The following is a 16,559-nucleotide window of genomic DNA, read 5'->3' as shown; positions in this document are numbered from 1 at the left end:
ACCAGTAGCACCCCTTTCACTAGTGATAACCAGAAATGTGTCGAGACATTGCCAGATTTCCCCCCTGCCCAGGCTCCCACCCCAGTGTTGAGAAGCTTCCATTAAGTCTAGATGAAAGGCATCATGGGAGGAGCACCTAACCCAGATTTGGACACAATCTTATTAATTCTTCATCTTTAACACGGAGTGAACACTTAATAAATGCATCCTTAGTGAATAGAATGCATAATATCATGCTATTCTTCAGAATCATGGGAACAAAGTCTCAGTAAACGAGGTGTAAACTTAAGTATTAGCTCTTAGGCAGAGTTCGGCCAATGAATTTCTCTCTGAATCACTGGCCCTCACATCGCTCCCAGAAATACCGTATGCAGCCACAAAGGAACCCTCTCCCTAAATATCACAGCACAGATTTTTCTAGCCATTATTTTCCTGTTAATAAACACAGATTGTGAAGCACTTTGGCAAATATCAGGTGCCTTAAATGCTAAATAGTCATTATAAAACCACATAAATATTTCAGATTCATCATCCACAGCAGGGAAAGCAGAGCCCAGATTCTAGGGAAAAAATGCCCTGACATTCAACTAATGGCTTTACCAACTGATGCACCCACCCGGGAGCCTGAAACCTGGCCCGTCTCAGAAGTAAATGTTCTTTGCAAAACAGTTAAATCTATCTCAACTTCTGTGGTGGCATCCTGTCCCCAAGTCAGTTATTGTTTTGATGTAAATGAAGACAAAAAAAAAAAAATTCACAGCACAACCCACATGTGCCTTTTGCACAGCCTCTGCCCTGAACCAGACTGACATGGAATAATGGGAAGGCAGGTGGCAAGATGAGCCCGACTCACACGTCAGCCTTTCTTGGTGGACTCAGACCACCTGGGCGACGACGGACTTTTCTAGAACATGCTCTGTGACTTTGGGCAGGTGACAACCTCTCTGAGCCTCCACTGGTAAGATGGAGGACAAAGAAGTCATGATTTCGAAGCTGCTCCCAGCATTAACGGTTACATCTGTAATTTGACATTTGACTTAAAGATTCATGGAGCTGAGGGGCTCATAGTAGTGATTATTATTTTGGGGATGGAGGAAATGGCCTATAAAAATCATCTTCTCAATATTCCTGAAGCTGTTCCTAGTTTTTAAAAAAAGTTTTTATTTATTTATTTGAGAAAGAGATAGTGAGTGAGAGAGAGAGAGCACAGACAGGGGGCGGGGAGAGGGAGAAGCCGAGAGGGGGCAAGCAAGGAGCCTGATGTGAGCCATGACCTGAGCCCAAGGCAGATGCTGAACCGACTGAGCCACCCAGACATCCGTCTGACGTCCTTCCTTAACAGGCTCCCTAAAGTGTGGTGATACCCCACAGAATATCCTTCTGAGGTTGGCAGCCACATAGAATGAATGGGCCCGTCTGAGCTAATTCCCAGCTTGCCCCTCTTTGGAATGGTTTTATGATGACCATTATGGTGTCCTAATGACTGGAACATGATCCAGCTGGTAGCCCTGGGCTTTAAGTTACCGAATCTTCTGGGAACTCTCTGAAAACCCCTCCTTTTCCCAAGATGAGTATTCCCAGCAACTGCACAGAGACCCACTGATGTTATTTAGAAGTTGCAATTCATAGTGAGTTTTTTTTTCCCTGATGGATCAGTTGTCCCCCTTATTGCCAAACCGTAATTTCTTTACTGACTCCCCAAAGGTTCATTTTATTGGGAATGCTCTTAAAGCACACACAAAACCCGGTAGAACAGCTGCTTCTTTGTTTTAATGTTGCTGCTAAGCTTAAAAAAAAAAAAAAAAAAAAGCCTCCCTCCTTTAATTCCTTCAGGAAATGCCTCAATCTCAATACTTATTAAAAATTGGGAAGCAGTCCTAGGAGGCTTCTGGAGGTCTAAGTTCATAAAGTGAATATGCATAATGGCAGCAGAATATCAAATTTTTATAATTACACCTTTTCATGCGTACACTTCCTAGAGTGAAATCGGCTTTGATTTGGGTTGATTTAATATAACCTTTCTCATTTAAATCTATCCCTTCACTTCTACTTAGCTGTTGTTCAATTTTAGATGGGAAAAATGGGTTCCTATTTCCTGCACCAATAAGGGTTCTGTATTTCTAAACAAGAGTGATGAGATAACATTTGATTTCTAACCTCTTTCCCGAATTCAAGAGCTTTGGGGAAAGAAAGTATTTCTGTTTTGGAGAGATAAACTATATATTATAAAATGAGGGGGCAAAAGAGGATGGAGAGATGCAGGCTTAGGTGACCCCTGCCTGGCATAATGCTTTACTCAAAGTAAGCAGGCATCAGTCTTTGTTGCAAGAACAATGCTTAAGACAGGAGAGGAGACTCCGAATAATCTTGTAGCAAAAGAAGTAGTTAAGAGCACAGACGCCAAAAGCCCCATAGTTAGAAGTGGAACTTTGATGAAAATTAAAGCCTGTTAGAACCATTTGTTTCGGTAGGTAGAAAGAATCAATGAAAGATTTTGAGATGAACTACAGCTGAAAGTGCTGCTTGCGTCACTATCCCAGGACCTACGGGTGCACGAGGAACTTGCAGATAGATGTACGGTCGGCCTAAACTGAAAGTCAAGGGCGTGGGGAGATGGGAGTTCTAGTTAAAGAGCCTTGCACACACCCACCAGATGGAGCTTTTGGGAGTTCTTCCCACATTGCTCTTGGAACAGAGACACTGGCTCTGCGCATTTAGTGCTGACCACAGTTCCTGACACACAGGAGGAACTCAACGAATGAGTTGAATTATAACAGATCCTATTCTTGATGACCAATTTAGAAGGTCATTAATTTCACTTTTAATCCAGACTTTAGGGAGTATTTCAGATATTTACTACTTAGTGGGGGAATATTTAGTGGGAGTCTTCATTTCCATAATGTTCCAGAGACATTTGAAGTGATGGCTGGAAGAATGAAAGACAGGAGGTAGGAGACCACTTTGTTAAAGGTCTCCATACAGGGGCACCTGGGTGGCTCAGTAGGTGAGCCCTGGACTCTTGGTTATTGGCTCAGGTCATGATCTCATAGGTCATGAGGCTGAGCCTCCAGGGGGCTCTGTGCTCAGCAGGGAGTCTGCTTGAAAATTCTCTCCCTCTGCCCTTTCCCAACTCATGCACCCTCTCTCTCTCTCCAATAAATAAATAAATCTTTTTAAAAAAAGTCTTCATACATAGAACCCAATATGAACCCATTCTCTCCTTTCCACAGCCCTGTGCCTAGCCCATTTCCTATAACCACGCCAATCTTTTAAGGCATGAGGGTTTTATAAAGCCCTGAATGGGGTCCCGTGCAGGGGGATCTTCTAAACAGGGATATTAATCCCGTGTAATTTGGTCTTGGTTTTTTCAATCCTAAAGCAACAATTTATAGAACACATGAGGAAAGACAAGCCAAGGCAAGTTGTGGGAAATAGCTTAATTGGGGGTTTGAAAAGAGCCACCATATTTCTGTAGAGGCTCTCAGGAAGTGACTGCAGCTGACAGGGCTGGGCAAAGACTCCTGCTCCCCAACCATCAGCTGGCTTGCCACATACAGAACTTTAGCCATTGGCCTCAGGATGAAACTTATAAATAGCCATTCTATTATTTTAAAAACTCATTACTTGGACTTTCTCTATTTTTGATTTTTTTCTTCTGTTTATGGCCTGCGGAGTAATTAATGATCTTGAACTTCACTTGCCGAGCTTCAGTGAGAAAGCATACTGCCAAAGGACCAGTATGCAGAGCTCAGCGATGGGGCTAAGCTTACACTGCCATGCAGATTAATGCCTGTCTTGGGAACTTCTCCTTGGTAATTAAAGCCTGCGCTTCTGCCTACTTAAATATGGCTTGAATTGAATTTTGATGTCCCCTTAGTATCTCAAATTTCAAAGAAATGTATCAGTAGCAGCATCCTTAGGACAGGTTGTGTTATTGTTTTCTTCTCTGAGAAGATAACATTCTTTTTGCTGATTCTTTTGGGAGATTTCTTCTCCAAGAGTAGTACGATTGCAGGGTCTAGGGTAGAGTTAAAAGTTGGAATCCAAATTTTCACTCAGATCAGAGGTAATTTGGTAAGGATATGGTTTATGCAGATTTAAGGGAATTTCTGCTTTAAAAATCAGGAAGAAAAATTGGGGGTTTTTATCCTAAATAAATGATTCAAAATATGTAGATATGTGTTCAGGAGCACTGGGTGTGGTACATAAACAATGAGTTTTGGAACACTGAAAAAAAAATTAAAAAAAAAAGATTTCAGTGCAAGGCTAATTATCATGACATGGCTTGTGAGAGAGAAAAATTCAAAGTCTAACAATAAGACACGGGTTGAATAACTCATGTTATCTTTACATAATGAAATATTCCATAGCCATACAAATGGAAACGACTAGAGTTGTTTGTAATAATGGATATAAAAGTACTAGCAGAGTTAACCCACCTTATTCTCTCTTGGTCCTACGAATGAATAAATAAATAAACAAACAAATAAATAAATAAATGTCATTAAGCATCTACTGTGTGCTTCGCTATTTGTTATTTAAACTTCACAACTAACTTTCGATGTATCAGTTCTTATAGCTTTTTTTTTTTTTTTTTTTTTTTACAGAAAGGTTAGACATTATGTATAGGTTAAAATCATTTCATTTGGCAAGTATCAGAAACCCAAATCAAACCAGCAAGCACAAAGAGAAATTTAGCAGCCCATATATCTGGAAAGGTTAGAGTGTAGAGTGTGGCTGGTTTCAGGTATGGCCAACTCCAGGTGCTCATTTTTGTGTGTGGGGGGGTCAAGTATCTTTATGTCTTTCCCTATCTCTCTTTCTTTCTGTATCTAAAATCTGCTTATTTCTGCTCAGCTTTATTCTTTAGACAGCATCAGCAATGTGGCCATCATTGAGTAGATTCATCTCTTCCTCACCTTGCAATTCCAGAGGAAGAACTTCACTCCATAAGTCCCACTCCAAAAGTTGCCTGGCTTGGGTCATTTGACCGTCTTATGTTATCGGGTGAGGTACCACTTGGCAGTCCAGTAGGACTGCACAAGTGGGAGAGGGCTAGTTCTCCCAAAGGAAGAAGCTGGCAAGGCAAGATAAGTGTCTGCTCTTTTATTATTCTCCACACTCTCCTACATCACTCTTGCTCAAGCCATTGATCCAGTCAAAGCACCCTCCTTTCCTTCCAGCTAGTTTCTATTCTTTGACAAGTCTCATGGACTTCATAAGCCTTCTTTGACCACCCAAGCCAAATACCACAGGCTCTTTCTTATTGATTCTTATGTGAGGACCCTATTAATGGGAGTAATAAAACATACTTCTTTTGTGCTTTTATCCTAATGTGTATCCTAATGTTCTATGGACGTGACTGTCTCCTCCAGCAGGGTGAGGAATTGTGTCTCTCATGCTACCGCAGTCCCCATATGTCTCGCACAGAGAGGGTGCTTAAGAAGCTGATAGACACTCTTGGATTTTCATTTTCCTCTTTCCAAGTAAAACTGGGGTGCCAGACAATTTAGTCTGCTTTTCTCTAGCCTCAACTGCAATATTCCTAAGTTATTTTTTTCACTGTAATAACCTCATTGTTTTCAGTCTTGTAATTTCTAGCTTGTCAATATCAATCAACATATTTTTCTGCCCATTGGTGTGGCTAATCAATTGGTTAGTGGATCCACTTGGCCGCAGATGGATCAGTACTAACTCGCTACAATTCAGACTTTCTTTCTTTCTTTCTTTCTTTCTTTCTTTCTTTCTTTCTTTCTTTCTTAAGGTTTAATTAATTAATTGATTTAGAGAATGCGAGTGGGAGAGATGGGCAGAGGGAAAGGGAGAGGCAAAGAGAGAATCTCAAGCAGACTCCAGCTGAGTGTGGAGCCCAACATGGGGCTCGATCTCATGACCCTGAGGATCATGACCTGAGCCAAAATCAAGAGTCAGATGCTTAACTGACTACGCCATCCAGGTCCCCCCTTAGTGGTCTATTTCTTGAGATAGCATATGAATCAATCAAGTGCTTCTTAGACATTTCAGAACCACAGGGAGGCAGATTGAAAATTCCAGGTCTCAGATACTTAGGTAGTCAAGTGAAGGTGAAATCACATCTTGGTCAACCGTCAGGTATTTTCAATAACCGTATCCTTCATAAGTGATCCAAGCCAGTTTTTATCTGGAGTCACTTCCTTTGTGTTCCCAGGGAAAATTTTTTTCCTTGTGTGGCTCTGTGGCTTTGATTAGGGTCCTACTAATAAGCAATGGAAATGAAGATGCCGAGCTGGGAGAAAGAGCTAAGAGGGTTGCAAAAGGAAAAAAAAAAAAAAAAAATCAAAGCTCTGGACTTTGTGCCAATTATTTGAAAGTTTAATGAACCATGGGTATTGGTGCAAGGCATTCTTAAATGCCGAGAGCCCCAGTGAATCCAAAGCTGTGTGTGTTTGAGAGTGTCTGCTTGTTCTGGAATCAAAGAAATAATCTTAGCAAATAGTAAGGGTATTTTTGCCATCGTGGGGGTGGAGTGGGGAGGGGAAGATTTCACCACTTTCAAAAGATGATAGGAGGAGGGTGAAAGTCTGAACCTCATTTCTCAGTTGGATGCCCCCAAACAATCAAATTTCCTCAAGTTTCTTCCTGTTACACAATTGTGCTCTTCACACTCTCCTTCTATTTTCAGACTTGCCAGCTGATAAGGGATTCAATCCAGTTCCCCGGAGCCTGGTTACTTTAATGGGGTTGTGTTCTTTCCCCTCTTTTCCCTAACGTCTGAGATCTGAGTGCCAGGTCGGGGGTGGGGCAGCCAAGAGAGGGGAGCTGAGTGACAGAAAGGCCAGACAGTGTGAAACCCTATCTTAGGGTGGATTGCATTTTTCTGTAATGATAGCAGCTTACGTGGAATTTGGAGGTTCAGGAATAAAACACGAAGTAAAAAGGGGTTTGATATTCACAGTGCAACAGAAAGCCTTCCGAAGCATTTGTCAAGATGAGAACGTCATTAGAGTTTGCACTTATCCACTTGTTTTTCAGCTGATCAGCCCACTAAGATTTAATAAACACCAGCCACATAGAAAGCACAATATGGACACCAGGGTAGATAATAATACGAGGCTGATGAAAACAAGGGCTCACGTTAATGAGTACCCGCTGTTGTTATAAGGGCTTTATGTGTCAGAACCCATATAATCTGACCAATGACTTAATCGTTTAGGAACCACTGTTACCTCTATGTCTCAGGAGAAGAAACAGAAACACGGAAAGGTTCTGTAACTTGGCCAAAGTCACACAGATGGTACTGACTGGTGCTTCTGAGATTTGGGCCCAGGCAGTTTGAGTACAGAGCTTCAATTCTTAACCACTGACTCCGACTGTCTCCTTATGAAAGATTGAGGGTGGTAGGAATGAAGGAACTAGCTCGAGGCCAGGAGCTAGGTGTTATTTTGCTAGGTGTCCTTGGTGCCCAGCATAGGGCCTGGGACCCATGAGGGCTGAAGCAGCCAAGATCCTTACTCTAGAATCCAAGAAAGAGCTTTGTCTTAGAATCGAAAAGGAAACACCACATGAACTTTAGTTTGATTGAAACACAAAAAATAAAAGCCAACAGTGCCTGAGGGAACTGTAAGGAAAAACCAACATAAGACAAATTATGTTTTAAAAAATAGTGGATAGGTATTAATCGAATAGGGAAATGTTTTGGCCAATTCTTTCCTGATGTCACGCTACTTTGGGAGTCTCCGTGAAATGACTTGGAATCCTGAGATTAAACTGGTGCCCCGAGCTGGCTGGAAATATTCAAATAGGCTTAAATTTCATAATTAGAGATGGAGTCTGGAGCTGTATAAAAGCTCTTGGAGACTTCTGGAAAAATAACAAGTTTTTTTCCAAGTTAACATCTATAATTGGTTAAAGAATTGGAGCTGGCACCATTTTCCTCTCTAGTTTGTCCACTAGATAAGAAGGGAGAGCTTTGGAGATACAAGTTACAAAGCTGAGATATTTAGACTATGTGCTTGTGTGTGCATGTCTGCGTGGGTGTCTGCATGTGTCTGTGTGTGGGTTGGTGGTAGCTACAAGAGGAAACACAAGAAGACAGAGGGACTGGGAGAGGCCAACAGCCAGCAGTAAGGTCCGTGGACCCAGAGAAGGTGACTCATTAGGGCGGGAGGTAGCGTGTCAGTCTCATGGACCCAGAGAAATGAACACGGTGAGAAGCAGATTCGGCTAACAACAGAGCATCTTCCGAGTTGCTGCGCTCAGATACACGTGCATTGCTTCAGGGGCCAGTAACCTGGGGCAAGCCTCTTAAACTTCCACAACCTCAGTTTCTGCTTCTCAAGATTAGGAATTAAAATATGAAACTTGGAAGGTTAGCTAAAGCATTTAAGGAGAGGACGTGACAAGTGCTCGTGCAGGATTTGGCACACGGTAGCTTCTCAACAGCTACTGATGGTTGCTATACATCGGGGCTTATCAACCTCACCACTATGGCTCTTTTGAGCCCAGTACACTGTGTGGTCCTGTGTACAACAGGACGTTTAGTGGCATCCCTGGCCTCTTCCCACTATGCTCCCCGCCAAGCAGTGACAATCAGAAATGTCTCCTAATGGGCGCCTGAGTGGCTCAGTTGGTTGAGTGACTGCCTTCGGCTCAGGTCATGATCCTGGACTTCAAGGATCAAGTCCCACATCGGGCTCCCAGCTCCTTGGGGAGTCTACTTCTCCCTCTGACCTTCTCTTCTCTCATGCTCTCTCTCTCACTCATTCTCTCTCAAATAGATAAATAAAATCTTAAAAAAAAAAAGAAATGTCTCCTGATATTGCCCAATGTCCCCCACCCACTGGCAGAGAACCACTCTTCCATCTGATAAAGGGAGCGTGGTTTCTCGTGGGTGTGCTGGGCCATGGAATAGACACATTGCACATTTCAGGTTGTTTTAAAAGAAAGAAAGAAACACACAAGAAAGACACATTTGGGCCTTTGCCGCATTCCCTCTCGGTCCTAATTTTTCTAACTGAATAATGAGTTCTCTGGAATTAAAGAAAAATCTGAAAAAATGGTTGGGGTTCAGACAGACAAGCTAAACTAGCCATCTGAATACACTGGCTCCAACACAGGACGAGAGGAGCTCTGGGCTTTGGAAGAATCATGCTAATTCTATTAGTAGCTCACTGTCTTTATGAAGGCTATTGGACGATGGCTCAGATCTTTGCTTAACTAGTTAATTGGAGAAACATGGCACCAAATAAAGTGGGAATTAACTTTCATTTAAATTAAAAATTTGCTAATCTTAAGAAGCTGGAAACGAGCTGAGGTTACAAAATCTGATAAAATGTGTCGATGGTGTGCTGGGAACATTTTAAATGGGTTAATTTATTTCCCTTCATCCGCAGTACAATTCTGGAAAAATATATTTGTTGGTGCAACGTGTGTAATAGTTTGGATAAACGTACATATAAGGTTAGGTCTATACCTTTTTGTAATGTCATCACTTCTTGTTTCAAAGAGTAGGGAGGCAGAAACACACACACACACACACACTCCACATCACCAAACAGACTGTCAGATTTTGACAGGTGTGCCCCTACAAAGAAGATACATGCTTTGTGGTCTTCAAATAATGTTATTCTTTTTAGCATCAAACACACTGTTCCTGGGGCAGATCTTCTAACACAATCTCCACTCATCTTCTCACCAACCACCAGGTGCACTGGGGTTGCCTTAATACCAGCCCACCCGACCCCAGGGGAGGGCATGGACTGGCTTGTGGGCAGAGAGGTACACCTCCTTCTCTAGGTTACCAAACCCCATCTATGTACCTGTAGCAGGTCATTTCTAGGAGAGTCATACTTATTAAATAATTTCCCCCACCAGAATGGATGCTCTCAGTTCACCCCTGTATACATATATGCTTGGCCTGTTGAAAACACTCAGCACCTAGGAAAAGGAAGTACACAGGCATGAAGTAGAAGGGTTGGGGGGAAGGCGAGGGGGAGAGGTTCCTCAGCAATTCCCCAACAGCTCGAGGCTGCGGTTCTGATTTCCAGCCCTGTCTACAGCTAAGAAAGATACAGTTGGGAGGAACCAGCAGTGAGTTTCGGAACACCCAGCTCTCTGCCTGCCTCCTGTTATCCTCGCTTAGGGATGGCTACAGCCCACACGTGAAAATGGGAGCCTTGTTTTATTTAGGGGTTAAAAAAATCCACCTTCCAGTCACCGAAGGGAGTGGGGTCACAGGGATAGAAAGGTTCACTGGGTGGCTCAACCTCCCAACTGTTGTCTTAGAAGCAGTCCTGAGTCCAGCTCTATCCCTGGGGGAATTGGGGAGAAGAGAATGTTTGGGGAGCAAAGTAGCATTGAGAGGGCTGCTGGTAGTTAAAGGACCCTGCCTGCAATTTCCTTTATGTGGCTAAGATTCTACCCAGTAATGGGCAAGAGAGTGATTAAAATTAATGGCAATAACTACTGGGTATTTACCCTAAAGGTACAAATGTAGTGATCTGAAGGGGCACGTGCACCCGAATGTTTATAGCAGCAATGTCCACAGTAGCCAAACTATGGAAAGAACCTAGATGTCCATCAGCAGATGATTGGATAAAGAAGATGTGGTATATATATACAATGGAATACTATGCAGCCATCAAAAGAAATGAAATCTTGCCATTTGCAAAGACGTGGATGGAACTAGAGGGTATTACGCTGAGTGAAATAAGTCAATCAGAGAAAGACAAATGTCATATGATCTCCCTGATATGAGGAAGCTGAGAGACAGAGTGGGGGGTTTGGGAGGTAGGGAAGGAAAAAATGAAACAAGATGGGATTGGGAGGGAGACAAACCATAAGAGATTCTTAATCTCACAAAACAAAGTGGGGGTTGCGGGGGTGAGGAGGGGGTTAGGGAGAGGGTGGTTGGGCATTATGGGCATTGAGGAGGGTATGTGCTATGGTGAGTGCTGTGAACTGTGTAAGCCTGATGAATTACAGACCTGTACCCCTGGGGCAAATAATACATGATACGTTAATTTTATTTTTTAGATTTTTATTTATTATTTATTTGACAGACAGAGATCACAAGCAGGCAGAGAGGCAAGCGGAGAGAGAGGAAGGGAAGCAGGCTCCCCGCTGAGCAGAGAGCTGCAGGCGGGGCTCGATCCCAGGACCCTGAGATCATGACCCGAGCCAAAGGCAGAGGCTTTAACCCACTGAGCCACCCAGGCGCCCCCATGATATGTTAATTAAAAAAATTTTTTTTAATTGATGGCAATAATAGTGCAGCAGTGAGATGCTGTTAATTTACCACTGTTAATTTAATACCACTGTTAATACTGTGTGCCTTTCCCTGTGCAAAGCGCCTTGTAGGTTTTAACTCCTCCTTTCCTTTCAGCAGCCCCAAGATGTGTGTATCGTTACTAGCTTCGTTCTGCAGGTGAAGTAACACACTTCAAACTCTTACAGGTCATACGGGGGATTAAAATCCAGGACTGCAGAGCTTAGCCACTACCCTCAAGATCACTGGACTAAGAGTCTGAGTCCTTCTGCTGCTGTTCACCTCTCTGACAACAGGCAAGGTTTCTAATCTCCCAGGGACACATTTTCCAACACCAGATGCTCAGTAAAGAGGTGGTAAATTGAATCCATAGAATGGGGCCGATTCTAATTGCGCTCCTTCTCTCTCAGGCTTGTTCTGAGGTTAGATGAGAGAATACGTAGAATGCACAGAACGTAAACAAATGTGAATCACGACATCACTGTGTGCCTGCAACAGCTTAGCACCACTAGTCCTATAAACTGCCTTTGGTCAACCTTTATGGGAAAATCAGAGTTTTATGAAAAAATCAGAGAGCTTTTTCCTTTTCCACAAAATCTTGAAGTGGATATTGATTCTCCTAAACTCCTAGAGTAGTTACTTTAAACCAAACCTCTTCAAATCAGGATTTACCAAAATGTGAGATAGTGTGTATTATACATTCATTCTTAGAGCACTCTGTAAGATATTTTTTTAAAACTGACTTTACATTAATATGAAGAATCTCTAAAGCTTCACAGTGTCACTATTTGACATGAGATCTGAAAATGGCTCAGAATATCCCGACACAGACATCTAGGCAGGAGATGGGCTTTAAAAGGATACTCTAAGGAGCAGGTCAAAATGATCTAACCAGCGTTGACATTTCAATTCACAATCATACCATGATTCAGGCGGCTGTCTCTGCTTTCTGAGAACCGTCATTTATTCATCTGTACAAGAAGGCATGCACTGTAATGATGTACAGTAGCCGCCTGATTCTTTCGGGCCGATTTTCTGGCTACTGGGTTATTAAGCATCATTAACAATAACGTTACTTCTGAAGACATTCTTATTTTCATTTTTACTTAAATGTGCACCATCTTGTCAAGCATATTCAGTAGAAAAAGATCTTTTCAGAAAATCGCCATTGGTAAGCATGGCCCCAGTCTGTCTGAAATTGTTCACAACTGCTTGCAAAGAGATAGGAATCAGTCCTGATAATCTCGGATTTATAATACCCATTGAACCTGGGCATTTAAAAAGCTTGTTTTCTGTCACTGTCGTCTTCCATGTGCAAAAGAGATAAACAGCAGCACAAGCAGAACCCTATGATTCTACTAGCATCATAGATTTACAGCAGTCATGCCAGGACTCCTAATAGATTTTGAAGGCAAATGAAAAATGTCGATGACATCAAATGAGCAGAAAAGTCTAGGGGTTATAAGGTTTCTCTATGTATTTGGTTTCTCTATATCCAGAGTAAGACAATATAGGAGCCGTCCAGGTGTATAAACCAACTGGTCTTACTCATCCCCACCCTTCTCAGTTCATAGAACATTGCCTGCCAGGAATTTGGACCCTCTTGCATGGTGGTTATAAATTTGGGCCCTGGAGTTGGAGACCTGGTTTCAAACGTTCTACCCTCTAATAGCGATGTGACCAGGGGGAGTCAGGTGATCTCTCCCAGCCTCCCTTTCCTCATCTTTACATGTGAATAGTAACATAAGCTAGGGGGATGCCTGGGTGGCTCAGTGGGTTAAGCCACTGCCTTTGGCTCAGGTCATGATCCTAGGGTCCTGGGATCGAGTCCCGCATCGGGCTCCTTGCTCGGCAGGGAGCCTGCTTCTCTCTCTGCCTCTCTGCCTGCTTGTGTGCTCTCTCTCTCTCTCTCCTTCTCTCTGACAAATAAATAAATAAAGAAAATCTTTTAAAAAATAACATAAGTTAGGGTTGTTGTGACTGTTAGCTTTACGCATAGTAGATAATCAATACCAGTAGATATTATTGTTATTCTTTTTTTTAAAAGATTTTATTTATTTATTTGACAGACAGAGATCACAAGTAGGCAGAGAGGCAGGGAGAGAGAGGGGGAAGCAGGCTCCCTGCTGAGCAGAGAGCCCGATGCGGGGCTCAATCCCAGGACCCTGGGATCATGACCTGGGCTCAAGGCAGAGGCTTTAACCCACTGAGCTACCCAGGCGCCCCTATTATTGTTATTCCTATTATCAACATCGTTACCAACATCATCCCTTTCCTACACGTTAATCTTATCTATGCATGATGTGTAATGTCATGTCCTAGAGGATTATAGAATGAGATGGGAAATTGTTAATTTCTAGATGTGAACCAGTTTAAGAGGATCCCTGACTTCTTTAAACTGCTTGAATTAGTTCGTATCAGCATCATGAGGTAACTTTGTTGTTTCATACTGCAGAAAATTACAGAATGAAGAAAAAAATGTGAGTTTTGCTAAAAACAAAGCAACAACAAAAAAGAATAGATGACAACAAGAACTGAGGTGACCAAGTCATTATCAGTAGCCATCTTTTCGAATAAGTAGGATTGACTTAAAATGGGTACCATTATTGTTAACATAGCATTTGAACTTTTTTTTTTTTAATGTTTGAATCCTCTTTTTGAGATCTTGTTCACAGTGTGGATTTTTTGTAACTTGCTAACTAACCATTAAGGGTGGGTATAATAGCTCATTCTTTATTCCCCAACTGTGCCCTCATCATGGTGGGGCCAGAATTGATATGGTTTGCCGTTTGCGGTTGTAATGGCGTCCTGTGGACCCTCCATAGCCATTCTGCCTCTGTGACTCTTAGGACTCAGGCTCATTTTTAAATGAACTCTCATCTGCTAAGTAATGAGCACATCAGGTTTTTAATATCACAGAAGTTTCATCTAGGAGCCTTTCCTTTTTTATGACTAGAATTATCTCCCCTGCCCCTCCCCTGTTCCCACGATGTAATAAAACAGAACCTACCCAGCGTAGTACACAATTCAGGATTTCATTATATCCTGCTTGATGGGAGAGAATATTTACACAGAGATGAAGTAGCATGCCTTCACAAGATTATCTCGTATGAGGAGAATGTGGTTTTATATAGCAAAATCGATCTTTTTCCACTTTGTGAGCAAAGTAGCTGAGTCAACTTCTCTCAGGAAGTCAGGAGAGTTCCTTAGACTTCAGAATTTTGTAACCTGGTCTACACACACCCAGGAATGGATGCATGCACCTTGGTTCTGTGATACATCTATAGCAATCTCTTTTGTGTATCTATCTGCACATCATGGCCTCCCAAGAGTCCCAAGTTAGGGGACTCTTAAAAAGTATTTTAAAACCACTAAGACTATTAGCTCCACTTTGGGAGAAAGAGAAAAGACACTTGTCCACAAATTCAAGTTCATTACTCTGCTTCTTCGAAGATAACATATTAAAGTGCTAAAAATTTGAATTTTGGGGGGCTTTCATACTTAATCACAAAGCTCTGCATATGGGGATTTATTACAGTTACCTTTTACAATGTCTTTATTTTAAAGTTCAGGTCTCCATAACATATTGATGAGATTAGATATCTGTAAAATCTATTTTACCCCCTAAAAGAATTTTGAGAAATTGGGTTCTTACTTGTATGAAGTTGAAACATCTAATTTTGTTTTTTTAAAAAATCTAAATAGCTCAAAAAACATTATTTCTGGCATATATATTGATTATTTTAAAATGTACACACTGTGTCCATTTTTAAATGAATCCAATGAAGACATTATTTGATACTCTGTCTTCCATTAAAAAATTAATGAAAAAGTTCTCTTTAACAGTTGGAAATTTTACATGTTCTTTTCACTTTCTATGAATTTGTATTTCCATTATACTTTCCTCACATAGTGTACATAGTGTACATATTTTTTATACTGGAAAGCATTTTACTGGTCACTTATTATATTCTTTGTAACACAAATATGTACATATGCTTAAATAACTTTTTGCCCATGATTCTAATGCTTTAAGTGTCAAAAATTTACTTGGGATTGGGTGATATTGTTAATAAATATTATTAATGAACAATTGTTCCAAACAACAAATATTATACATTTGATAATTATTAAATTTAAAAAGTAAAAATTTTATTAGAAATATCTGGGCCTTTTTTTCCCTACAATTAGTTTGCATACTTTTGGGGGAACAAACATCACTTCTCGAATGGGCCATGATTCAGCATAAATTCTCTCCCCATTTTTCATCTTACAGATGTGTTGAGAAACCCTGCTCGCATAAATGAGTAGATGAGAACAGATGGAGTTTTGTTTTAGCAATGTCATGAATTTCCTTGAATTTCTTCTGAGTTATATGTCCTAATCACATAGTGATCTGTCATCAAAAGGTATTTTTTTAATGGTCTATCATTTGATGAGTAGATTAAGACTTTCAATTTTATTGAAGTAAAAAAATTTGGAAGTAAAAAATTTGGAAACCTCCTTATATGCAAAAGAGTACATTACCCACACATTAAAATAACTCACTTTTGTCAACACCAACACCAATATTTCTAATATTTTCATTAGCACCTGAAAAGTTTTGCCTCCTAGCAGTGTATTGTGTGGTGATATTTGGGATGGAGAAGATGGATGGTTTTCTTTTATAAAATGGGAGTAGGTAATTAAGGAAGAAGCAGCCAAGTATTTTTATATGCAGAGCATTCTCAGATAAAGGCAAGTGTATATGTGAAGGTTGAGAAATTTAAAATGTATTTCCTTAAAAATTACTCACACTCTGCCGTGAAGTGTAAACCTGGCGATTCACAGACCTGTACCCCTGGGGCTAATAATACATTATATGTTAATAAAAAATTTAAAAATTTTTAAAAATTACTCACACTCTTGTGCCCCTCTCAGAGTTGTTGTGCCCTGTAGGTGTGTGTGTGTCCCCCCTATCGGGATATCCTGGGCTATACTGGTTTTGTCCATGTGAGTCCTTGGACCGGTTTACAAGGAAAAATAAAGTGGGAGGAGGGTCAGTGGTGGAAAGAGAGATTTAGAGAGATTGCTGGGGATAGGGGTGGGGGCTCAGAGATGGAAGCCCCTATGCCCCGTCTATCATATACTAACCGAACAATCCATTCAAATAAGCACAAGTCACACTAAGTGACCGGTGAGAAAAATGGTTGGCTGGCTCCATCATGCTGGAATTATAAATAAATCTGCAGTAAGCCTCACTCATCTTCCCTGGATCTCATGAGATTTCCAACCATTTATTTCCGAAGGGTTTCTAGCACGTCTCGTGATGTTT

At 41.3% G+C, this 16,559-nt stretch overlaps 1 protein-coding gene across 1 annotated transcript in view; it reads right to left on the bottom strand.

The window, feature by feature from the left end:
* The window catches only part of SYNPR (synaptoporin), a 313,963-nt gene that overhangs the window by 33,962 nt on the left and 263,442 nt on the right, over positions 1-16,559 (bottom strand). The gene's annotated exons all lie outside the window — the stretch shown is intronic.

This window comes from Mustela erminea, chromosome 1 (assembly GCF_009829155.1).
Source record: "Mustela erminea isolate mMusErm1 chromosome 1, mMusErm1.Pri, whole genome shotgun sequence".
Lineage (NCBI taxonomy): Eukaryota > Metazoa > Chordata > Mammalia > Carnivora > Mustelidae > Mustela > Mustela erminea.
Note: the sequence above shows the minus strand (reverse complement) of the source record. Positions and strands in the feature narration are given on the sequence as shown.